The 26,844-nt window shown below is 35.6% G+C and overlaps 1 long non-coding RNA gene across 1 annotated transcript; it reads left to right on the top strand.

The window, feature by feature from the left end:
- The first annotated feature begins 13,172 nt into the window (after positions 1-13,172).
- On the top strand, positions 13,173-26,580 carry LOC145777206 (uncharacterized). Its single transcript, XR_014290320.1, has 3 exons — positions 13,173-13,320; positions 25,560-25,706; positions 25,864-26,580. It is a non-coding gene; the product is annotated as an uncharacterized LOC145777206 (long non-coding RNA).
- The last annotated feature ends 264 nt before the right edge of the window (positions 26,581-26,844 follow it).

The raw sequence follows: 26,844 nt of genomic DNA, 5'->3' as shown, positions 1-26,844 counted from the left end.
CTTGTATGCTTCTTATCGTCATGGTTGACTGCTATTTGCCCATTTCACCCTACTTTTTCACACTCATTCTTTTGGTCGTTGCCTCTCCGTCGATACCTCTTTTTTCACCAGGGCGGGGAGCCGGGGACTTGTATACCAGCTCCCCTACTTCCACCAAACTGCCGTAGGCCAACTCAAAGTTTCATCTGAAATCGAAAGTTTGATTTTCTGCTGCTTGCGGAGGTACATGGCCAATTGGCCAGTTTGCCTCAACAATTTACAGAAAAAACTTTTGCAAAGCTAAACTTTTCTTTACTAAAACTTTATCAGCAAAGTTCTACAAAGGCATTTTAAAATCTAAAGCTGCATTTTGATCTTGTTTTTCAGCCAGTACACTCTTGCCTCGCTTGAATCAACACAAGTACAACAAAGGACGAAAAGCTAGGCTACCTTGAAGCGTAACCAAAGTTTGCTCAGCCAACCACCACCAGCGCATAGTACAACAGAGTAACAGACTGAGCTCGATTGCCGAGCCCGAGTGTTTTGTCAACTGCTTCGTTTGGCAGCTTTTTTCTTTCGAACTTCTAAAACTTTCTCTCATGGCGAAAAAAACGACGACTAAAATTGAAGCCTAAAGTAGATTCTCAGAAGACAGCAATTCAAAGCTTCAAAAGAGATTTAGAAAAAGATAAACGCTAAATTGCATGTCAAAGTTTAAATCAAATTTTGTATACTCTTGCCTATATACACTTTTACACTGACCGACGATTTGTGTAACTTCATTTTTTTTTGTCGAAATGCAAAAAAAACGATATTGTGGAAATAAAATACAAAAACAAAGAAAGGAAAATGTGGCAAAAGTAGTAATTGTAATCTTTCAAGAGTTCTTTATTGAGTTATGACAAAAGGCTAATTTTTTTGATTTCTCGTCAGTTCACTGTTGCTTTCAATTTTAGTTTAAAAGTTTTGCCAAGTTTAAAATAAACATAATCTATTTCTCAATGCTAAATACAATGAAAAATTATGTCATCAGAAAAATTGCACCACATATTGGCCTTTATCATGTTTTGCAACTAAATTGCGAATTATACTGGTAGTTTAGTAGCCTACTGGGTCCTTTGAAATGTTTTTGAACATTTTTTATGAGTGTCTTGTTAAAGCTACACAAGCTACAATCATCGTAGGCTATCGGCCGCTAAAACACATGCGTGATTGCCAGATTTTGGCAGGAATTTATGGAATATAGGATTAGATTTACTTAAAACTAAACACTAAATATTGGACGGTCATATTCTGCAGAAGCAATCAAAGATTTTACATTCATACAAATTTCAACATTTCTTTTATTTCTCGCAGAAGTTTCTCATCATTTTTCTAACAAAAGAGAAAATAAGCAAAAACTTTTTCTAAAATTTCAAAAAACTTAACCATCTTAAATACAAAATTATAATTCAAATCATAAGTTTGAGTTCAAGTTATAGTTTACTTCAAATTATTGTAAGCAAATAGATTAGTAGACAAATATTGACGTGAGACGTTATTTGTTTTGAACGAGAAACTGCTTCATTTAAATAATTCACCATCATATTCCTTGTCGCTTCATTACATCATAGTTAATAAACATACCTATCATTTACTAACTATGATTACATTACAAGAAAACAAATTCCGGTCAGCTGATTTCAAATCTAACGGAGCTAAAATGATAAAAAAAAACTCAATTTGAAAAGCAATCTGAGTTGGTTTGATCTTGGGTGTGCAACTACATCAGCAATAATACGTCATTTCTAAGACAGATAAACGTTAATCTTGTTGAACCATAGGCACACGAAGCCGAGCAACGTGATCAAGGTTAACATATTCAAATTTAGTGCATTTGCAGAAACACAAAACTACGCAACAAATTAGATATCGAACGTTTTCGACATCACAAGATGTTCTCTTCAGGAATAGCATACATACAATCTAACTACATCTGAATAAAATAAAATGGTTTACTAAATCTACAAACAGGAAAAAACAAAAAATGGACATTACTTCTGACTAGCTTGTGTTTTAGTAAATGTAATAAACATGAATATATTAAACTTGATAACGTTGCTCGGCTTCGTATGCCTATGGTTCAACAAGGCAAACTCTCTACCAAAGCTCTATCAAACGTTAATCTAAATTGGACAAACATTAAAAGTGAAAGTTAGTGAATTTCTCCTGAAAGACACATGCATTGCAAACCGCTGGTTTCTTTGTAAAGTTATATCAGATTTCATTTGTCATGAGCAAATAATATATTGAAAATCGAGAAAAAAATTCTGTAATTGCCCCTGCACTTCCAATGGAGAACCGGAGAACAACGACCCTAGTTAGGCTGCCCAACCGAGGCCATCGTAATTATGATGGCTCGGCCCAACTCGCTGTGCAATGAGTGTGACAATGAGAAAGAACTGTACCAACATACTCGTACAACGCCCGAAGAAAAAGCGAGTGAAGTTTGTTGCAAATGGTTCGTTTTTTTTCAAACAGTGATACTCCATATCCCTCAATGCTTACCTCTAAAACGGGGCCTGTTCGAATATGCCCTGTTTGAAGGTGCTTAATGTTTTAAGGTTGTTGCTTAAGGGTCTACTATTGCGCTATGTGATTGTTGAACAACAACGCCTGAAGAACCTCTGTGAAGACTACGTGGCGCAAGACAATTGCACAGGTCTTGTCTGGTTCCGGTCACAGTATTCGCTTTGCAGATGCCCAGTGAAAATTTTGTGAACAGTTGGCCATTTTGTACGGACATGTGAACAGTTATTAAATATATGTTCAACATCTCATTTTGTATAGTTATGCAATGTTTACATGGCATAATAAATAGGTTTTCGAAAAAAAAGTCACAAAACAATGTGTTTGTCATCAAGTTGCTCATTTTTTATTGTAATTTAATTTGCTTGCTCTTTAATTCCTTTTTATTTTACTAAAGTCACAAAACAATGAGGTGTCTCCTTGATCTCTAGATTCAGCAAAGAAGGAAATGTCATTGTGCCATTTTTTCCTCTTTTGCATTTGTGCCATTTTTCCTAAAATTACTTTCACAATTCTAAAAGACTTATAAACAGCAAAAGCAAAAACTGCAGCCGGCAAGACATTTGAAAATTTCGAAACTTTTCCGGTTTAATCACTTTTCACTTTTGTTCTCCCACCACAAACAATTTTTCGGCCACATCACCACAAAAACACGTTAAACAATTAAAATATCATATTCTGTGGGATGTGACTCCCAAAATCTGCTGGTGTTTTTTTACATTACACAGTAGTATCCGTTTGGTTCGGTCACTTCATTAGTTAATAGAAGGTAAACTTTTCCGTTTTTTTGAATTAAGACAAAGAACAATGTTCACTTAATTCACAAAAGAGGTAGCCTACGCCTATTGATTAATTCACCACTTATTTTGTTTACCTATCTATTTTTAATATTAAACAAAGCAATAAAAACAAAGCTCAACTTTATTTGAAGTCAACCAGAGCTCGACACGAAACTAAGCTTTCGATTTTTTTGGAAAGAAATTCTGCTTTTGATTTTTAAATCTGGAAATTAAGTTGTTCGCTTTGCAAGATGTTGCAAGTTTTGCTTTTGTCTGATTAACGTAGCTATCATTATTCCGTGGCCAAATAAAGACAAATCGGCTGTAAGTAAATCTACAATTAATTAATTCTTAGTAAATCCTTTGCTTAATCTAAACGTCCTGTTAAGAATCAGCTAAAAACGTCAGATAAATTTCCTCTCAAAAACAAAACACGTTGAATGCAATAGAGAACTGCGTGGTTTAAGCGGCATTTATTTGTTTTTACAATACGCTTGCAGCGCTAAAGAGCAAATGTTTTAGTCAAGCGTGCCGTGTGCAGGGGGTGTGAGTGTGTGCTCACAAACAAGATTTAAAATTCGAAAAAAAAGTTGGGATTTGAGTAGTATTTAAGTGAAATTTACATGTATAAAGATGGATGGTAAGAGTTTTGAATGGATAGATCAACACATGCAAACTTGCCTACATTACGAATTTGATTTTCTCTGCTGTCGTGTTATTAGATTCTTAACGAGCGTCCATGCATTTTTTTACTACATGACTAAGAACTCTCATACAAATTCACATCGATTCAAATAGATGATCTTGCATTTTTTTCAAAATATTGCTTGACTGATGTCTCTGATCTCACCAGTAGCGTACGATGACCGTTTTTTGGTCTTTCTGGTCAGAAAGCTTCCAATACATGCTTGGTTCATGCAATGGCTTCAAATTCAAGTACAATTCACATTCAATTCAATTAATTTAATTCGAAAATTGCAATTACAAATTCAAATGCAATGACAATGAGTTCAAATTGTGCAATCCAAGCAGGATGCATGTTTGAAACTTGCTGAAAAAAGGTCACCTTAAGATATTGAGTCTTCTAAAGAGATCAACACTCAATTTATGACAACCCCTTTTCCCAATCTAATTTGAAGTAACACTTTCCAGAAAAACATACTTTTGGCAGCAATGTTTTCCTTTTTTTTTATTTGATGCTACCGGTACCGATGAATGTTGGTTAATAACAGCTTCACTCCTAAGCAAGCTCTAAATGCTTGTGATTTTCATAATGCAAAGTTGTACTAAACTTAACACCAGTAATCAAAGCTTGTACTGTATATATTTTTTATTTCGTCTCTCTACAGATGTGATGTCTTTAGACTTTAGAGTAACCTACCAGCTAATCAGCTATTCTGATCCTAAACAGTGTCTGCAGCCCTTTCTCAAATTATTCTTTGTGTGAATGCATTTCGTTTTTCTGGTGGCGAGAGGAATCGTGTCAAACGGTGCGCGCAAAAAATATTTATAGAGGGGGAAAGGTGAACTACAAGAAGAAGGCTTAATATTTTAAGGATTTTTAGTTGGATTATTTTCGTTGCGCTTTATGTAAGAGACGCAGAGAAGAGAAATAGCTATAAACCTTTTTCAAAAACTGAGTTAAATCCATCCATTCTGTCAGAAAATATACAAAGATTTTTTCGTCTTTGTATAAGCATTGAGACCGAAGTCCCGACGGTCTATATTTTATGACCTCTTGTTGACAATGTCTTCAACACACGTTAGTGAATGTTTAATTTAAAAAAAGAAATTGGAAGGTGAAGAAGACTAAAACTTAAATTAAACATTCAGACGTAACTGGTACGCTTTGGTCACTTGTGAGCAATCGTACAGGCAAAGCAGAATAGTAAAAGTGAGCTTAACAGAATATATACGAACGATGAACAGGAAGTCGTTGAACAACCTACTGGGGAATACCCATGGTAAATTTGTAGTTTGACGAAGACTGTAGCTGAAAGGCTAAAAAAGCAGGTTCAGGTAGCAAAGTAACTTACATCAGATGTCCATTGAAACAACTCAGAAAAGATATCAATCTCAAGACACAGAAACGGCCTTTTACAATAGCGAAAAACGATACGCTGAGGTTGTAATGCCACAAAAGGTTAATTACAAGGGTTGCACCACTTCATATTCACGTAATACACTAGCCACATTACGGTCACCTCACCATTGTTGCTTTTAAATTTGCAAGCTAATTTTCGTCATCAATTTTTTGCAAGCCTGGATTCTCTATTTTTTTGCATCATTGAGAAGTAAACGCTTTATCCACGCACCACCTATCCTACCAACTTGAACGTAGTTTCCTTTAAATTAATTTTAAAGGAATCAATGCTGACACTTCTCTTCAATTTCATGGTCCAGCGCCAATATGCAAGTATGATATATTGCAATTATTTTAAATTAAAATAGATTACCCCTGCCCTTCAGCCCTATCAACAGCTCTTGAAATTCTTTCTCAACAAGAAAATAATCCTTTTGATTGATCAACCTTTGCCGCGTCAACACATAAAAAACATGACTGCTGCTTTGTTTTGTTTTCAACGCGATGTTGAAAGCGCAGCTTAGTTCTCAGTTTTCGAGTGATGTAGCAAAACAGCAGCAGCGCTGCAAAAGCTCTGCGTTGTTGCTACATTCAATAAAGAATGACTGCTATTTTTTTTAGATACGTAAATTTAAATTTTTGCACTTAAAATCAATCCAAGCCAACAAAAATTTAAATTTGTTTGTTAAATCAATAATTAATTTTGTGTTTTTACCAAATTTTAGCTACAAATTGTTACTAGATGTATTTAACTCAGAAGCTGTGCAAGAAGTTTAGCAGCATTGAGCATATCGTAGGTCAACAACACCAAGTTCTACTGTAGTCGAAGGACAGTCAGTGCAGCAGCTTTTGCAGCAGCAGCAGCTTTTGCGTATGCAGCTTTGCACTCAGATTGAATATTTGTGTAAATAAAATGAGTTCATTTTTAATTACCAAAACATGCAATCAGAAAAATTACGATGGTATACAAATGTCACCACTGTGTTGAAAACTTCATTTAAATGTCTGATAAAGCAATACAGACAAAAGTATATATTTAGTTTCAGTCGTAAAAAATGAAAAAAACAATTTTTTTATGGAATAATTAAAAAGCACCCTTTGTATTATTTTTCAAAAATAATTTTAGCTTGCAACTTTGAAATAGAATTGGACGTAGGCTATAATTGACTTTACGGGAACTAAGTCGGCCTTCGTGGAGCATTCGTAAGCTTTCCGTTTTTTCGATATTGCACATACGAGACCCTTAGCCACCACCAGCTCAGTGGCCGAGTGGTATCTTTAGCTTTAGTGTTGGTAGATCTGAAATCGATTCCAGGTCGGGTCAAACGGAAGACTTTCAAAACGGTACCGATTGTGTTCTTTCTTTGCATAACGCCGTGAAAATTAATCGGGTAAAAATGTGATGACATCATAAACCCGATAGAAAAATTAAAAAATGAGCCCTATCGCTAAAAAACCTTAGCTGTTGTAGAGCGTAAATAAGTAAAACCATAACATTATTATCTGTAGCCACCATTGCATCAATGTTATTTTGATTACAAAATTTGTTTGCCAAAGTGTCACTGATAATTAATTTGCGCCCACTTTGAATTCATGTAAGCTGAATACTTAATATTGCATTTGTAGCTCAGAAGTGTCAAACTTGGTCGTAAAATATAGTCTACCTTAGTGTGAACCTATCAATCGCACCTCGATTTTTTTGACCAATACTTGATAAACAGGTTTGCAACTAACTAAAATCAGAGCAGCACAATTATGACGTATTCTTACAAAAAGTGTTAAAGCAACCGAGCACTCACGTGCACTGAATTTTTTTAATTTGAGTTTCACAAGCCATAAAAGGTTAGGAACTCCATACCCAGATAGCAAATCAGTCGCTTTTTACATTGATTCAACGTCTGCAGACGTTGAATTTGCAGAACGTTGAATCCACGTTTGCAGACGTTGAATCAATCTAAAAAACAACTTATTTGCTGTCTTGGTGCAATTATTACGTGAAATCAAATCCATCCAAAACCTTAAAGTGCCCCTGACAGGTTGGATCCAAGTATAGTAACTTTTTAAAGCATTTCCTAGCGCAGAATTACACTTAGCGAACTTTTTAATCTTAACCTCGTAGCTCGACTGGTTAGGGCGTAATTTAATCAAACGACTGTTCCGCAGCGCCACCACAGGCGAAACTCCATATTTCACTGCTCTGGGACGACTTTGGTGGTATTACGTCATCCTAAGTGGACGTCGTTAGCAACGAATGAAACAAACGCTTCCTAGATGTAATTGGTGGATCACAGTTTGGTCGGAGTTGGTACAAGCGGTTGCTTTTTTCGAAGATTTATTGTTTTTTGCAGTTTAATAAAACTGTACTGGATACGTTCCTACAAAACCTAAAATATACTTTAAGTGAAAAATGAAGAAATCGTACGAATCATCATTCATATTTAATTCATCATCACTATTCAAAAATAAATAAAAGTTCTCTCTCTCTCATAATGTGCCTTCAGTTGGCCATTGAAATCCTGTGTAACGGCCATTTGGATCTGGAAAATTGTTTCGGATTCGCCAAACAATGCATGACGGCATCACAATCCGATTGTTGCTTGCGAGAGCATCACCTAGTAGTATACACTCCAACACATGCCTGTAGGCATTTTTACTTTAGTGGTATTAACAAAATCATCTTCAGTGAAGTGTCATCATCATCTTCATAAACAAAATCATCATCTTCATATACGACTAGTTTTGTATGGCCCATCCCACTTTCGAACACTTGAAGAAAACTTTGATCATTTTCTTCTCAGTAGCCTACCTTGGTTTGTGGGAAAGTGGGAAAAGATAGCACACGGTCTTTGTCACTGACAATGTCACATGAACAGCAATTTGTAGGCATTGCCTCAACCATAAATTAAAGGTACTGTTTGTGAGATACTGTTGTTACACTGCAAATGGCTATAGCCAGATTGGGACAAATAAAAAAGTATGAAAATTGTAGCCCTATGAAACTGCAATTTCAATTGAATTGAGATGCTGTTTGATAAATGTAAACTCAACCTATTTGATCGAAACCTGATAGTAATAATAAGTTCACTTTTTCATTTCAGTAATTCTTAATTTGCACATGCTTTAGACCAACAGAGCCCCACACATTCACGTTTTGCAGTAGCCGTACCATACTTTACCAAGTCATCACAGAGAAAGAATGTATCCTTCTCGCTTACTGTGACGTCACAGCGTTGTTGCCGTTTTTATTTTCGCAATTGAATGATTGCCAAATTCGCCGATGTCAACCAAAGTTTGCAAGCGTGTAACTTAGTAGCTTGTTGATATTTTTTACGATTTGCTGGTCAGGGAAGTTTGTTAGTGTCATCTCTTTGGTATCTTAGGTAAATTTAGCAAATTTATTTTCCTGTCAGAGGCACTTTAAGCCAACTCGGCCAAGCGCAAATATTTCCCGACCATTTGCTTTGCGAAAGCGCCAGGAAAAGTAATTGCAGCCTTTTTTGTTTTTCCGAGTTGCGCAACAAACGGAAAAAATTTTCCGCCTTTCCAAAATACGTAATACAAGATGTTTTTTTCTCTTGACAAAAAATTAAACACCAGATAAACTACAAATCAAACCCAAGGCAATGAATTACGAATCAGAAAACATCCAAAAGTTGCACTACAAAAAATATCTCATTATCTCATTTTGTGGGTAGCCTATGCTTGGGTATTCATTAACTAATGCAGCAGCCCACTGACAACTTATTCATAAATTTCTAATTCCCTTGAAAATTGTTTTAAACGAGCACTTTCCGAATAGAGGCACTCATTTAATTCATGTTTACCGTTCCAAAAGTCACGACATATACCAGGATAAAAACAACTTCTTAATTTTCTTAATAGGCTTTTTTCCAAGGGGTGCATCTACAAAGTTGGAGGGTGACAAAAAGGGTAATCGGGGAAACAAATTAGGAAATCTATGATTTTAAACTTTAAGATGAATTTTCATTGATGTCAAATCTTTGTGCTGTTCATTGATTTGAATGCGGTTTGCTCAAAATACTTTGTTGTAGGTCTGAGATGAAGCTGAAAATGTGGATGTTTTAGAGAACCATTGCACAATAAAACTTTTCGAAAAAAGTATCGCAAAGTTGAACTTTTTCGTTTGTATAAAAAAATTCCACCTTTACAGTGATTCCACCTCAGGCAGTAAAAAAAATCCAAACAAGTTGAAGTTCTTAAAAACAGATAAAGAGGCTGAAAATAGAAGATTAAAAAATACAAAAAAAAATTGAACAATATTGAATTTTTTATTCGCCTAATATGACAGTTTCCTAATTTATTTTACTTGTTAACTGTGCAAATGCACCCTTTGGTAAAAGCTTGAGGCAAACATGAAGTTGTTTTTATCAAGGTCGTGCACGAAGCGACGTCTTTCAAATGTATGTCAGAGCGCTACCGATATCAATGGTTCAATAAAAATGCACTGATTTTGTCCAATTTATGCCACATGGTGATCGTGATCATCACAATTCAGAATCAATACCTTTAAAAGTTAAGGTTATTCCCCGTCAGGAATAGACTGGTTGTCTTTTCATATTACGCAATAAAAAGCTTTGTCGCAAACAGAGACTGAAAATAACAGCGAGACCAAAAAAACGTCTGCAGACGTTGAACCAATGTAAAAACGGCTGATTTGCTGTAGATAGGGTGTGGCCATGCAAATGAGACTATCACATCTTGTTGAAACTGTTGAGCTGAAGCTGCAAATATTGGACCAGTATTCTCAAAAACTCGCTGAAGGAAAGATACGACGCAAACGAAAAACTACCGAGGGGATTCCCCGCGTGGTATGATTTCTAACTTTTCCTTCTCAACAACTGCCAACAGATCACCAAGGCAACGAAATGTTTGTAAACGTTCAACCAATGTAAAAAAGATTGATTTGCTGGCTGGATGATCTGCTTGGAATGTAATTTTTTGCAGAATGCAGCCTTTGCTCTGGTTCTGGATAAATAAATACTTTTCTAAGTATTTTCTTCAATAAAATTTAATTAAATAAACTGTCTGTAAAGCATAAGTATTTATTTTGGTATATCTTTCTTTTTCTATTTTTTCGATACAGAGTTCAAATCAGCTCTTTCTGAACTATGGCACCCATTTAATTCCTGCTAACCGTTCCAAAGTCCCGACACACCAGGAAAAAACAACTTTATGTTTTTCTTAAATCAGAGGCTTTTTCCAATGGGAGGTGCATCTACTACAGACTACAAAGTTGAGGGTAACAAAGAGGACTCGGTGAAAAAAATTTGAACAAAGATAGCAGACAAAATTTTATTTTTATTGTTTTGTATCGAGACGGAGTCGGTCTTTTTTTTTAACCACTCTGACTGCGAGCACGCCAAAATTTTTCCAACTCCATGACTCCGATTCTACAGCCCTGAACATAACACAAAAATGACGTAATAAAGCACACAGGTTAAAAAAAAACGTTGAAAGTTAAAACATCTGGACGCTGAAGATTGAAAATATTGAGAGCTAGATGAATTTTCCATTGATACAGTTCAAGCTGATAAATTGACGCCATTTTCTTCACAGTTTTAAGAGGAGTAAACATAAAAAATAAAGGAATTGTTGCAGCTAGAAAATTAATCCCTTCTGATAATCGTAGGTGTTGTAGGAATATAAATGATGACTGCTTCCAATATAGTTCGCTTTGACACAAAAATTTAAAGTAGTACTGTTGCACTGTGGATTTTTCACCAAATGGTTTGTCACGTCTTCAGTGTTACGAGTGTTTAGTAAAAAATGCTTTCGCTTCGACATAAAATTATGTTTTTTATCTTTCTTTCTCATCGCCCAACATACAGTATACAGTACATAAATAATTTTAAAACAATGAAAACTATCAATACTACAAAAAAGTGCTCAATGCTAAGCAAAAAAGCAAAGCAGAGCAAATTAAATCAAATATGGTTATTACTATCTGAAGCCTTTACAAATTGTTTCACCTAACGGATCATCAGAAGGTCTTATTCAAATAGAATCATAAATAATAAATATATCATAAATAATTTTATATAAATAGCGCTTGAACATTATCATAAATAATTTTATATAAATAGCGCTTGAACATGTTGACATTTGATATACGACTGAGGCTGATGCACTGATGCTGTTTATAATGGCAATGCATCCATGCTAATATCAATTGTAGTCAACAGTTTCAATCAAGCAGTTTGCAGGATACTAAACTGATAGGCTACTGCAACGAAGTTTCAGCGGATACTGCAACTGAATGCGTAGACTACATAGAGCAGTGGTTCTTAACCTTTGCTAACCTGTCGAACCCTTACGCTAGTCTGCAAGCTTTCGTTGAACCCCTAATTTTCGTTGAGTTCCAAAAACAAAAATCTACCACATTTAATAGTAGCCTAATACATTACTGAATCAATGAGGCTTCTGTTGTCGTTTTTCTGAGACCAATAGTGAGATTTGAGGCTTTGTCTCGGACACAGCAATTCTCATGTCATCTTCGCATACAAGCCGGTATCGCATACAATACCACCAGAATAGAAAACGCATGTTCGCATAAATAAGTGGTTACGAATGGCATGAGAACTTTAAGGGCAACTTTTGTAATAAGACGATAACTTTTCATTTGTTGGCACCAAAACGATTGAAGATTTGTTGTGTTAAGTTTCTTTTTTGCATCTCGCTTTCTTGAAGCTCGATAATGTCATCTAAGTATGGACTGTTTATATCTGCTGTTGAATCATCATAAGCAAATGGTTGACATATCCATGCTGGATAATACGTTTGTTCAGGAAAGTAGTTTTGAAATAAATTTTGAAACTTTTGCAAATGCTCAGTAGGCTAAATACTGGCTTAAAGCCTATGAACTTCTCCATTAATTGCTGTATCGGAACTACTTACTACCTCACCCAGATGTGAAAAGTTAGCGAAGTTGTTATTTTCCAATCGCTGCCACCACAACTGCAATTTCTTCTGAAAAGTACTCATTTACTCTTCAGCTTGTATAACATTTTGACTAACTCCTTGCATTTGGTAATTCAGCTGATTGACAGCACCAAAGATGTCAGTCAAATAAGCCAAAGTAAGGATAAAACTTGTCCTCAAAGTGTTTTGAATACCGATGGTTGTGACTTTTCAAGAACTCCGATAATTCTGTACGCAAAGCAAAAGCGCGTTTCATCACTTAATTTTCCCCTGGATAGCCATCGTACTTTAGTATGGTTCAAAAATATTCGCTGATATACCATTGGTAGGCCGTGTGTTAATGTTTCAGAGGACGTTCGCGCCGAACCCCTGAAACAGCTTCGTCGAACCCCAGGGGTTCGATCGAACCCTGGTTAAGAACCGCTGACATAGAGTCTTTTTAATATGTTTTTTAGGATAATGTGGATGCTACTTTTATAAACCGTAAACACTTTTTTGCGTTGAGGCCAGTGGCCAGTTAAAAATTTTGATCGTGTAATTGTAATTTAATTGAACAAAAGCATCGTATGTAATTGATCTAACTCTGGTGTAAGCTTCATCCATATAGTTGCTAGGTTTTTAATGTCTTTAGTGATAATAGTCATAACAGCTTCCCAGCAACAACAGCCTGTGCTCAAGTGCTGTAGTTTTAAGGTTTATATAAGATCTTTGGTTATCTTCAGTGATATCTTATAGTTAATATTTGACACAGGCCAAAGCAGACTCAGATCTAGACAGGTTAATATAGTCAAATAAAACCATAAGAAGCGTTTTTAAAACTCAATTTAAGGTGAAGCAAACTCCTTAAGTTTTTTTCATAGTGATTATGTCACTTACTACGATTTTCATTTAAGTCTATACCAAGTAGCATATAGCGTTTGAGTGTTTTACTGTTGTGATTGCGATTTCGTGGGAGTTTATTCTTGAAACAAGGTGAGTCTACTAAGTAGTAACGTGTCAAACTAATAACCTACTGTAACCCATGGCTACCTAGACATAAGGCCTGATTTGTTACATTCTGCAGACGTTCCCAGATTTTGGTAAATGTCTGAATGAAATTTTCTAAAAATAATATTTCAACGTCTTTTTTATTGTTTTCCCCAGGTGACAAATTGGGTTTTTATCTCGCCTGACTTTGAAAAACAAACACCATTTGATTCAAAAAATTTGCTTTTTTTAACTTACTTTTTTTCATTGTATCCTGCTTCCCCAACAGAACAAAAAGCGTTAGGCTATATCATTACGAGACAGCAAACGCAGAAAAACCTAATAAGATTTCAGTAGCCTAAGACAGTAGTAGTAGCGGTAATCAAAATCTCCAAAATGTGACAAATCAGGCATTTTTGAAAGCATTTCAATAATTTTGTAAATTGTAGGCTATGCATCTTAATCATTGGACATAGCCTACTGTTGTTGCTATATGCATAGCTTAATGTAAGTAGCTACCCAATGCTTTATGTCAGATCAAGGTCGGATCCAGCGGGTAGACATTTCAACAAAACACAATGCTGTGCAAGTCTACACTAATTCGACCTTTTAAATACACCGTGAATAAAGTTACTTTTATGTGTTTTGTCTCTCCAAACGCCTTCTCATGAATTCGCCACTGTGTCAGATGGTGATTAAAAAGCTTAATAAACTGAATATCTTTTAATCAGAGAAAAAATAACCTCCGATTTAATCACCACTACATGGCCTTTAGAGTTACGGCTAGTTATGTCACATTTGGTGAGCAATTTCTAAAAGACTTAGGCTACTTATGTTTTCTTGATTTTTTCGAAAGTAAATAACTGTAGTGTTTGTTGAAGTTACTGAAAGTTCGGGAAACTTCGGGTTGTGGTTGTTTGGGTTGTAATTGGACATATCATTTAAATTTGATTATACATCAGTTTGATGAATTGTATTGCTCATCAATTTTTAGTAAATCTGCACTTACATTGGGGGTACGGTAATCGTTGTTTTTTTCAAATCCAACTTTAATTCCTGGTTTTAGGATACAACAGTATATTCGCAGATCTCTGGTCAAAAAGAATTGAAATTTACGTCCAAAGCTTTTGAAATTTCCGTTTAATCACGTGCGGTAGATTGTCTGTTTTGCATTGTAGCCTTGAGGTTTGTTGGAGTTTGCAGGGCTCCGGCTGAATGCAGTGCTTTATTGGTGCCATTTGTGCATGAAGTTTTACAATTTTTGTTAGTAGTATTATCCAGCCAAAACAACTACAACAAGTTTCCCGAACTGTTAGTACTTCAGCAAACATTACAGTTTTTTACTTTTCAAAATTTTCAAGAAAGCAAAAGTAAGTCTTTTAGAAACTGCTCACAAAATGTGACATAACTAGCCGTAACTCTATCACTATTATTTTTCTAACGCAGTAGTTAGAACTTTCTTGTCTGTTAATGTTATTTGGCTAAAGTTACAAAGTATTTTCAGTCCCTAATTTTCAAGCCAAGAGTAAGCTAGCTTAAGGAAGAGTCAAAAAAGTCTATTTGGTGTAGTAAAGTAATTCTCTTAAAGTTTGAGACTTAAACATTTAAAGCAAATCTTTTCTTCATCTGTCAAACTGAATTAACTTTATAACTTATAAACAAACCGGTCTAACATGAATTTTTACCCAACTTATCTCCGAAATAACATCAGTGCTCAGAACACGAAACTTGACATGGCTTCATTTTTTTTGCTTCTTGTCTTCTATCCAGGGGCGTTGACAGGAGGTCTAGGTGGTACTTTTGGACCCGGGCCTGGAATATTTAGGGGGCCCGGATTTAAAAGATTCCCCGCGACTTCCAACATTATCAATATCTTAATATAATCAGATCTAAAGGAATTGCCATCAGAAGTTAAAACAACCACTTCAACCGTGAGATGATAAAGTACCGGGCCGCATATTTACAAAAGGTTCCCTATTTTGTGCCTATCTCGAAAACTGACCAATCAGAAACCGTATCGCTTTCTTACGTCAACTCATTTACAAAGTTTCTTTGCGTGATTGCGTCGAGTTCGTAGGTTTTCTCCAGGATTGCCAGTTCTGCGGTTTTCCCCTGGAGTTAGGCTAGTTTTGTTTCAAAGTCGCGGAAAAATGTTAGCAGTGGCGTTTTTTCTTGTTTTGTTCTATATTTATAAAAAAAACTTTGACTATATTCTGGACTTGTTTCATCACTTTCGACGACTGGGCTACTTTTCAGTAGCAATTGGGCTATAAATTTTAAAAACATCTGGCAATTTTAGTTTGCTCGTTGTTTGTGTCTGCTCTGCTGTCTGGCAGGCTAATCGCTAGGCTAGTACTGTGGGAGGCTAAATCTCGTAATATTTCTGTATATATCGAATAATCACTGAATATACAATGTGCAGTAATTAAAGTAAATGAACCGTGATGATTATCCAAATCTTACAATACATTTTATCTGCAATTTTAGATTTGGACTATCGGATAAAAAGAAAGCATTTCACCCCTACATGTCATTCCTATAGATGCTGCAAACATTTCACTGAAGTAGATATAATTAGTCATTGGACAAAAAGTGATTTTCTTGTTGCGTTTACTTTAGACTAAGTTTATTTGGCTTGAGTTAAAACATTCCTCCTTTCTTAAAAAACAATGACCCAAGAATCAAGATGATGCTCTCACTAGGATACTCAAACAATGTTGCTTATTAGGGCAACCAATTTTTTGACATAAAAACTTGAAATTTTGACTTTATAATTTACAAATTTTGACTCATAACTTTCTGCGTTTGCAACCCAAATGCAAAATACAAGCATATTAGCATTCAAACCGTTGGCGTTAAGTAAGGATATCTTTGTTTTTCTAATGAAATATCGGTACTGTAAAAGAAAAATGTGGAAGACTCAACGACACCACAGCTAACGAACACATAATGGAAGTCACTCGAAAAACTGCAAAACATAAATATGGAGTGTCTTTAAATATCCCGAAATTACTGAGAGGGTTCTGCAGTATTATACTTCAACATCAAGAAATGTTTCACATTATCGTCTTTGAAGTCCATATCTTTTGGTTGCCCTACTTATCATAGCATTCAACTTGAATAGGCAATAAGGATACTCATACATTATCACATTTTTGATTAATAAAATGAAACTGTAATTGTTTCTTTGCATCTGTTGCAGTTTCTGTATATGGAGTATTGCAAGTGTACATGTATATTTGCTGGAATGCTATTACTGAGAAGTACGTTGCATGGAACTTGTCTAGAGGATCAGTGTTCATACCTTTAAACAGGTTATATTGATCTATGGTCACAAAGAGCACGCTCTGCAGGAGCTCGTTGATACCAATATTCTTACCACCTGGCATGATTCAAATTTAAACAGCTGCTCTTCATCCTGCTTAAATATGTCCTGCATATGATTGGAATATGATTGTCATCTTTAAGGATACTTTATTGGTAACATGAAAACATAAACGTTATGCATAAAATTCACTGAAGATTGCGACTTACAAGAACCTAACAATAATAACAACAACTAACAAGAACCGAACTAAGATAGGCTTAGCGATGCAATTTCCTAATTGCTGCCAGCGCTTGTATGGAGGTAGGAGAGCAGGTTGAACGTTGATTGTTTCTGGTGCAGACGCAATAAATTCTGTGACAGCTTTCGCTGGGTTGTAAAAGTCACACCGTAGTGCGGTAATGTCATTGGGTAATATTGGTAACGTCTCGAGGTAAAAGGACAAGCTGCAACTTTCACTTTGGGGTTTGTCGATTAGGCCTACACGAAGTCTACAGGCAAACTCGGATGTACACAAAACGAACACATAGTACCTTACCACTAGGACTACCACGGTGTCCTATAAAACACCGGTCATTCTTGGTACATATATTATAGGCCTTCGGTATTCATTACCTCTGGCTCTACAGTACACGCACCAGCACATCATTGAATGCACTCAAGCGCGTACATAGACTACTGTCATTGACACATTATAGTTACGCATGTTACCTAACACTATTAACATGTTACTAATTAACAGCTACACAGTCATGAAAACAATAAATCCATTTTCGTACGTTTCGTCAATCAATGCAATTGACTGAACTTCAAGATATATCAGATGGTGTAACATGACAGAGCACAGTACCATGCAATAGTGACAATCAAGGAAGCAAGTAAATGATAAGATTGATGATACAAGCAATTTGAACAACGTAATTAATGCTTCCAACACTTTGATCAAATTTACCCAAGTCAAATATTCTATAGTGTAAATATCTACTTTATATCGCCATTTAAATTACACTATGTTTCGTGATATAGACAAGTAGACGTAAATATACTTAATCAATGACTAAGACAGTTAATCATACAAACAGCTATAGGCTTGTCCCTTCGTAGATAGAGTGATTACTTTTTAAAGTCAGCATTTTGTGTCTGCTTCGTAAAGATGACCTGTATTTAATAAAATATATCACATGTTAAAAAAAAGAAATAAAAAATAAACAAATACTTCTTTGAGATATGGCCATCAAAAATAGTCCGGAATGACCAGGAGATTATGTACTGTAGTCAAATCACAACACACTCAATGAAAGTTTGATCTTATTCAATAAGAATACAACAGCAACTTCACCAATACTCACTTCATACGATTGGTTGTAAATAAATGTGAAGTAAGCATACAATAAACACTACAGTACAATAACAAGCACGCTTGAAAAAACTGTTAAGGTGTTTATGAGTAGCAACTCCATTGGCTGTGAGGTATAACAAATAACATAAGTGAAATGATGGTTGGTTATCAATGTTGCGCCAACTCTGGAACCGCACCCATGGTCTGAATGCATGCAGTAAATGTCTGTGAAGTGAGCCCAGAAAGGTTTCTTTTTTCCAAAGTATAAATAGATCTCTAGCTTGTCCTAAGAAGGTCAAACTCGGTTGTTGTTTGATTCCATCAGCTTCAATTGGAGAACACATCTCATCTCTTTTTTGAAAAGCTGAAAAAATACAGAGCACATTAGCAATTTCTGAGTAGTGTACACCCATTGGTACACAACATACAATTTAGACCTACTATCCTCGCCAGAACGAACCTTTTTTGCCTCGAATCAAAGTCAAAAGACGGTGAATAAATGAGCAAAACCTTATTTGCTGGGCCGTAATTAAGTACTGTTGTCACTTTACACAATTTCAACCTAATTAATTAAATTTAACAACCAAACTAAAGCCATTCTTTTGATCTTATTCTTACCTTTTGTAGGTGTTATAACAGACATGATTTTCCACACATTTGCAATTAAATTTATGAAACAGGCAGCATCTTTTTTTCATTTCTTCATCTTTCGGAAATCAAAACATTGGTACTTTCACTGCAGTCTTGCAAGACTTGTACATACCCACTTTTACAGCTTGTTACACAACACACAAACCCCATTTCACAAATATAGATTATTAAAGCACTGAATTTATCACAATAAAACCTAAATGAAAGATCAGATTAAAACCTTGGATTGCTACTAAAATTTAACATATGTATGTATATACTTTTGTTTATAAATTACTTTCTGGACTACTAACAAGCTAGCCCTTTAGTTAGCCTATATTGATTTACTTCATATTATAGCTTAGGCTTACAGCTATAACCATACAGAACCTCTTTAGGGGGCAAAATGTGTGCAATTTTAATGAAACATTGCTTAATTCAGTGGCGTATTCTCCATACATGCAAGGCATGCACTGCATGCCTTACAATTCTGATGAAATCAGAAATCAAATAGCAAAAAATAAAACAAAAACAGAGAAGCACACATGTAGTATTGAATGACAGCCTAATGAAAAGTGTTGTGGATTGAATTTGCCAGTTCCAATATTGATGTGGATGAGCAGTCATAATAATAATAATAGGATGGAGAAAGAAAACCGGACATAAAAGAAACCCATCCTCAGGCAAAAGCCCATCAGCATAATGTTTCAATCCTAAAACTAGCACTGTTACCACTATACGCTACCCTTAAAACCTTTTTTTCCACCTGCCACAATTAGAGCCCTTTTGCTCCCAGCCTAGCCTATCTGTGGTTTTATTAGCCAGCTTGGAGAAAGATATTAATTGCACAGGCTTTCTCAAGTTTGCAACGTTCTAACCGCTTCACCAATTGCACAGGTGGTAGGCTACCTGAGAAGCCATGATGCCAGCAATTGCCTAGGTTAGGCTACCGAAAAAAAAAAAATTAACATTACCAATTTGTCAGGCTCAATTTTTCATGCACCAGTACCTAGGCTACAGTTAACTGACTAACTTGCTATACCTGCTACATCCAGTGCCAAGAAAATTACACTAACTCATTTTCCATTGATAATTATTTTATGCGCGCTTTCATTCATTTCAATTAACTGACTAACTTGCGTTAGTCAGTTGTTGTATTTCAACATTTCAATTGTACATGCATCAGTACACTTCACTTAACTGACTAACTTGCGAACTTAACCTACCAGCCTGCTCCTGTACCAGACATTACTAGCAGAAGACCAAAGAAAGAAAACGTAAATGACGCAATGACGTAAGAAAGCGATACGGCACCTGATTGGTCAGTTTTCGAGATAGGCACAAAATAGGGAACCTTTTGTAAATATGCTACCGGGCCCCCTTCGAGTATAGTGATTTCCCTATCCACGAATTTTTTTTTCAAAAACACGAAATATTTTTCTTCACCCACTCTTTAATTCTGAATACATATATTTTTTGGTGGTGATCACTTCTAGCTACTTGCGTCTACTTTACAAAAAATTAATTTCAGCCGAAAACTTGCATTAAGAGCAAGGATTTCGCGGTTTACGGAGAAATCCCTAATGCGTAATTGAGCAGTTGGGGAAATTCGTAAATACAACAATCAATAAAAGTTTGTACATCAATAATAAGTTTGTACACAACTTTTATATTCATAACATTGTTGATAAAGGGCCCCGGAAATAAATTGGTACCGGGCCTGAGAAATCCTGTCAACGGCCCTGCTTCTATCATTCTAAACCAAACTTTCTCTCTATTATTGCGGAATGAATTTGTTTCATTACAACTGACTGGAGTTCGAACAACGCTATGTCTTTGTGGACATATCGATTTAATAAGATTTTTCGTTGACTGCTGTGTTATATGGTGAATGGCGAAGAACAGTTTTGGAGTGAGCTTTCGTGGTGCGCCCCAATAGCTAAGTGGTTACGTAACCGATTCAAGATCAAGCGGCGCTGGTTGGGCTCTTCAGGTGTGATCCTGAGCAATGCATATCACGACTGATCTCCATTCAGCGGCACCTAGTGAACGGAATAGTTCACAAAAATTAACAACTATGGAACTTTACTCTGTCATTGTCGATAACCGGTCCTGCGTCAGTGGTTCAATGCCTCTACAATTATGCAAAAGTGCCTGAAATAATCTATGAAAGGCTTTGTCAGTCTGAGGATGAAGATTTAAAACTAAACCTTTCCAAAACTTTAATTTTTTGTTGCATTATTTGAAATTCTGATTGATTGTCGGAATCTCTATCCTCAGATTGAGTAAGCTTCTTTACAAGTAATAACTTACTTTACAAAGAAAACTAACCTAAGGTGTCCCAAATAGGGCAAACATAGAATTAAACATCGCAAGACAGCCGTATGGGGATGCACTTGTTCTTCCTAAGTAAATTGATCAAGGTTGAAAGTAATCCATTTTTTACAAAAATCTATCAAATTATATATCTTTTGAGTTTAAACAAATAGTGTGACTTAATCGCTGCAAAAAACAAAGCATTCATAAGGGGCTGCCCATAAAAGACGTCCACCCAGGGAAGTACAAATTGCAGATTTGTTATTGACACAGTGCGGTCATGCGGGGTACATACAAATAAACTTATCACCATACCATATTAATAATACAGATTCAACAGGTTTAGAAGTGGGGATTAAAAAAATCAAAAGTTAATTTGTATTTAAAGTTACATTTTAAAACACTTTCTTAATTTTATTTAACTGAACACCAATTACAGCCAGACCGGGTTAATCCGAACCTCGAAGAACCGATATTTCCATTATCCAACAGAAAATTGCACTATGAGCACTAACACATTGCCAAGATAGCTGCAGCTGCACAGTAGGCCTACCTAAAATTGATGCCTAAGTGTCCAAAGGGACTTTTTTGATGTAGATATCTTGCCACGGTATTTAAGGTTCATGATAGGCCTATAGCCTAATTGCGTACAGAGCTCTAAATCTACTTTTTTCAAATGTGACTCAAGTAGCCTAATTTTCGTTTTTACCTCTTCGATTTCTTCTGCATTTATCTCTTTAACCCTGCTGTTCGACAGCACACAAAAAGTTTTGAAACAAATATGCCAAATTGACAGCACTGAAAATGACTTTCGCTTGTCCTAGATAGCCTACACTTCTACAGTAGGTAGTTAGTTGACGAAAGCAATAGCCGATTAATTATTATCTTCGCATAATAAAAAAATGCTGCAGTTTCATTCTTAAAACTTCTCGAACAGCCTGTATTGATTTAAACTATGTTTAAGTGTCAAGTAGTAAAGTTCAGCATTGCGCTTTGTAATAAAATTTAGTTTTTCTGCACAGTGTTTACAGTACGACTTTATCAGAATCTAAACGCGTACTTTGAATTGGAGTAAGATGAAGTATACATTGCATTTTGGACATGGTGCTGCATTAATTCGCGAAATTGATTGATTTTTCTGTTTCCGATAATAATCGGACATCGCGTTAAGCCGGCATTTTATGACAAAGTCAAAGCGGTTCGGGTTAACAACGTCTGACTGTACTCAAAGGCACACAAACATAATAATACCCTAACGCACCGCAACCAAATTGCCATTTCAATTTCATCTAAACATTGAGAATTTACGATCAAAGTTTAGTTTCGCAAATGTAAAACGTTTCAAGGTTGCTGGTCATTGGTGTTCTATTAGAGATGATGCTGTATAGAAATTATTTCACAAAAAAAAAAACAGTGCAAGTGAAAAAGTAATAGAAAAGGGCCAGAATAAAAAAACTTCTTTGCAAAATTTTAATATGTGTTTAATTTAAAAACTTGGACAAGGGTCAGGGTGAAAACCTATTTTTTTCTACTTTTTTTCACCTGCACCATTTTTATCTTTGTCACAACTCGTGTCATTTCATTGCAAATTTGTATTTTGATATGCTTTGTGCTATTTTGCTTTATGTCAAAGCATATTCCATTCATATAAAACGTGTGTAACTTTAAAAAATGTAATTTGTGATCATAAAAAGCAACTTATTTTTTATAACGCTTGGACATGAAACTCTTTTCAAAGATTCTGAAATGCAAATAAGCAAACAAGTGATTTACAATAAGTAATTGCTTGAACAACTTTATATAAACAAAGAAAACAGAAGAAATTCGAATGTTTAGTTCAGCAGAGTCGCTCGTCAGGAAAGACAATCAACTACATAGGAGGAACAATAGAAACAAACGGACGGTGTCTTTGCTGGCAAAGTCAGAGCTGCGACAGAAACATTCGAATTCGTTCTGTTATTGATTTCCTTATTGTGTAAATCTTACAATATTATTCAACACAATTATTTTATTGCCAATAATTGAGGTTGCAAGCGTTATAAAACGGAAGTGGCTTTGAAATTAGCGAGTGCTGTAGTAGCCTACTGTTTTAAGGTAATCACGGTGTGTTTAAATCTAGATAGCCTACTAAGCTTCCATCTATCATCTGCTGATAGTACAACAAAATGTCGTCTCATCTAAAGTTATAGTAAATATTTATACAAAATTGATCAAAACTTGGAGCTATTGTTGCTTGAAACATTTGAAAAATACGACATGTTGTTATGAGGAATTGTAATGTGCTATTTTATTGCTTCCGCTTTCATATAACGCCAACACAGTGCTTCGTGTTGGTTAATACTGTATGACATGGTAGGCCATGACGATTCTTAGCCTTCCAAATATGATGTTCAAACAACCTTTGTCTTAAACAACCAGCAAGTTTTTTTGTTGGTACAAACCCCATTATTATGTTACTTGCTTGATTTCTCAAATGAGCTAATTTAGCTATATCAGCACGTTCTGTTGTCTTTTCTACTTCGGGCATAATTATTTGTAATAATAGTAGGCCAATGTTTTGAGTTATTTCATTCATGTAAGACATTTGGTTTAAATCAAGGGTTGACAACTTTCTGTTCACAAGTCAAAAGGCCAGACCCATTGGTTTTCCATAAATACCTAAATCATGATATCTACTTTTCTTTAAAAGGCTGAAGTGGCATTGGAGATTTTTGAGCGAAATAATTTAATTTTCTGATATGTTTGCTTTCTGATATACGTAACCTATGCCTATGCGACAACTTGACAAGGCATTTTAAAAACCTTTTCAATCCCTGCTCAGAATAATCAATGCAAATTTGTAACACGAGACTACTGTTCACATGCCATTATACTTTTGCTTTATGGTTAACTATTGTTATTAATGGTACATTCACTCATTTGTTTCTACGACTTAGCACAGGGGTCACCAACTGGTGGCCCGCGGGCCGCATGCGGTCCGCCACGCTGTTAATGTGCGGCCCGCGGAAGGTATCAGCGTACAACTATACAAAAATTACTTTTCTTGAACAGTTAAAGATCATGAAGGCAAAAATCCTTTCGGGAAGCATAGTTTCGCTTTGCATACGATTCCACCGACCAACCAATCAAATTGTAGTTGTAGGTGGGGGTTGCTTAAAGTTATTCCAATGCTATATCCAGCCACACTGTCCCAGTGGTTGATTAAAACGTCTGTTTTCGAAATTGTCTGTCAGCATATAGGGTTGCTTATTTTAAGTTTGCAAATGTCATGTAAACACTAAACACACAGTGTGCGTTTCACCGTTATTGTGTTTCACGAGCAGTGTTTCCTTTATGCAAGTTTTTGTTGGCAAAATAGGTCAGTGTGCCAATTGAATTTATAATAAACTGGCAAAATATTATATATACAGAGACAGTATATAAATTTAAAGACTTTTTCTGGTTGTATTATAAAAATATTTAGCTTAGTAGGCTGCGAAATGTTGTTGATCAACAATTCTTGCCATGCTGATAAGCACAACTGTCAAATAATCAAAGAAAGACAGTTTTATAGACTCTCACAAAAAGGATGAAAAACCAACTCATTGATTTTTTAAAGGAAACACTGTTCATGGGTTGCGATAGAAGCGTTTTTTCGGTGATTTTCACAAGGGTTTGTTTCATGGTGCCTGGTTTCTTTCTCCCTGTTATTGGAGCTATTTTTCGCTGATATGTTTGCAGGTCACTATCGTTGCCTGTATTGCGATGTGTCAAACATTTCCTTATTTACTGAAATTGTTAATTGCAAGATATCTTTTGTGAAGCGAAGTGACAACGCCACTCTTGATTGGCGATGAATATTCGCTCGCCTCGCTATAAGTGCGCAAAACAAGTGCCTCATTTATTAGACATTGTTAAAGAAGTCAAAAGTGTTGTTAAAGGAGCTTGGCCTGGCAGTAGTGTTGTTCGACTAATTTTGTTGCTGCAGTATTTTAAAATAAATATTAACAACATGTAGCCTAACGCTGGATACTGGGTACGAAGTGCGTTCTTTTCCTGCATAAGAATCAACCTACCTAAAATTTTATTAATGCGGCCCGCCACAGCTCTCCTTAGTGCCAAAGTGGCCCGCATGCAAAAAAGGTTGGTGACCCCTGACTTAGCACTAGCGAGCGAATACCGTCCTAATGCTTTTTTTTTCATATGTTGCATAAAGAGCTGCCCTACTTTGGTGTTCGTAAACGACACACAACGTTTCGTGATGTTTTCAAGGTTAGGAGCAATGTGGTTGGAAAGCCTGGTTAGTCTAATCAAAGTATAAAGACCCTTAAAATGTAGATACTAAATTCATGTTCAACAAACGTTTCGAAAACTATACTGTCTTCACCTTCAGTGCTATAGATGTATCTTCAGAAGGCTACATTTAGCCTATAGCACTGAAGATAAATGCAGTTTAGCTTTCGAAACGTTTACTTTCACCCAGATCTACATTTTTAAGATTCTTTTTGAAGTAATAATTTGAATTACTGTATGGCGATAAACCGGTGGTTTTATAGCTCACAGCAAAATTTTCTACTATTTTGTTCTTTGTTTTGATCTTTTTCGCATTGTTTATGTGGAAAAGCTTTCTTACATTTTAATCTCAAGTTATTACAGACATAAACCAAACACAGATTGACTTCCTTGGAAACAAAACAGTTCCAGCACAATCAGAAAGCAGTTGCGTAAATTTTATTGAAGTGGGCACCAGCAAGAATTGAATTCTCCGTTCAAGATATGTGGATGAATCAAAAAGAAATAAAGGTGAAACTACCTTGTCATACCAGTGGGGAGTTATCTTGTGAGCAGAGCGCGTTTGATTTTCATCGTAAAATTATTGCTCAAATATTAACTACAGTTAAGGCAAGACAGTGTTTAAAAGCTGAACCTTTAAGTTTATCCAACGTCTTTTTATTTGCAGACATGATGAAAATGTATTGTGGGTGGAAATAAATTAGCCAATCAGAAACGGTTTTTCAACTGTTGTAGCATTAGCAACGATAGACTGCTTGGGATGGAAAATTACAGATATTCAGATATATACCATCCGGGAGATCACCCAAATACAACCGACGGGGATTGGTAGAAGGCAGCAGTTGCGCTTTACACTAAAAGGACTTGATTTCAACCATGATTTCAACAAACTGATCACGAAACGTTCGTGACATATGTGGTTGAACAAAATCGATGTTTTCATCTCTTGTTTTGAGTCCATGAGATCAGCAGATGATGAGAAAATGAGTAAAGAAAACAAATCCAAGCATCTTCTGCATGATTTGGATCTTAGCATGATAAAGAAAACAATACTTAAAGTGAAAGGCAATGCAAACACAGACACCGACGCAACCTGTATATTTTCTATGTGATTAAATGTAGAGGAACCTACAGTTACGTACAAATAGCTCCAAAGACATTTTTTTAAAAAGTGAAATAATGTACAATGTGTTTTATGTAGGCCTATAGTGTAGCTCTATCAGTATTGGATGTACCTTTCGTAGCTTGGTTTATCACTAATAGCCTACCACTTGGCCTGAAGTACAGCACAAAACTTTTCTTATGCGAATCATCATCACTAATATCATGTAGTTTACTGTACATTTCGTTGTCTATACAGATACTGTGTTGTGCCAGTATTGCTTCCTGTGACACTTTTGCTATTAAAAAAGGGAAATATACATGCTGGTGTTTAAGTGACTGACGATCTCGCAAAGGGTGAATCAAGCTGTAAAGGTTCACTTGATGGTAGTGATTCAATCTACTTGTATATGAAAGCACGGTTCGACTATTTGCAGTATCACGATTTAAAGACTTGTATGTTTTGTACAAAGTAAAGTGGTAGTGTTGCCAGAGGAGTTATTATAAGCTCCTAGTCACCTGATGTATAGATTTTAAAATTTAAAAT

The sequence above is a fragment of the Aplidium turbinatum genome, chromosome 9 (assembly GCF_918807975.1).
Source record: "Aplidium turbinatum chromosome 9, kaAplTurb1.1, whole genome shotgun sequence".
NCBI classification, from domain to species: domain Eukaryota; kingdom Metazoa; phylum Chordata; class Ascidiacea; order Aplousobranchia; family Polyclinidae; genus Aplidium; species Aplidium turbinatum.
Note: the sequence above shows the minus strand (reverse complement) of the source record. Positions and strands in the feature narration are given on the sequence as shown.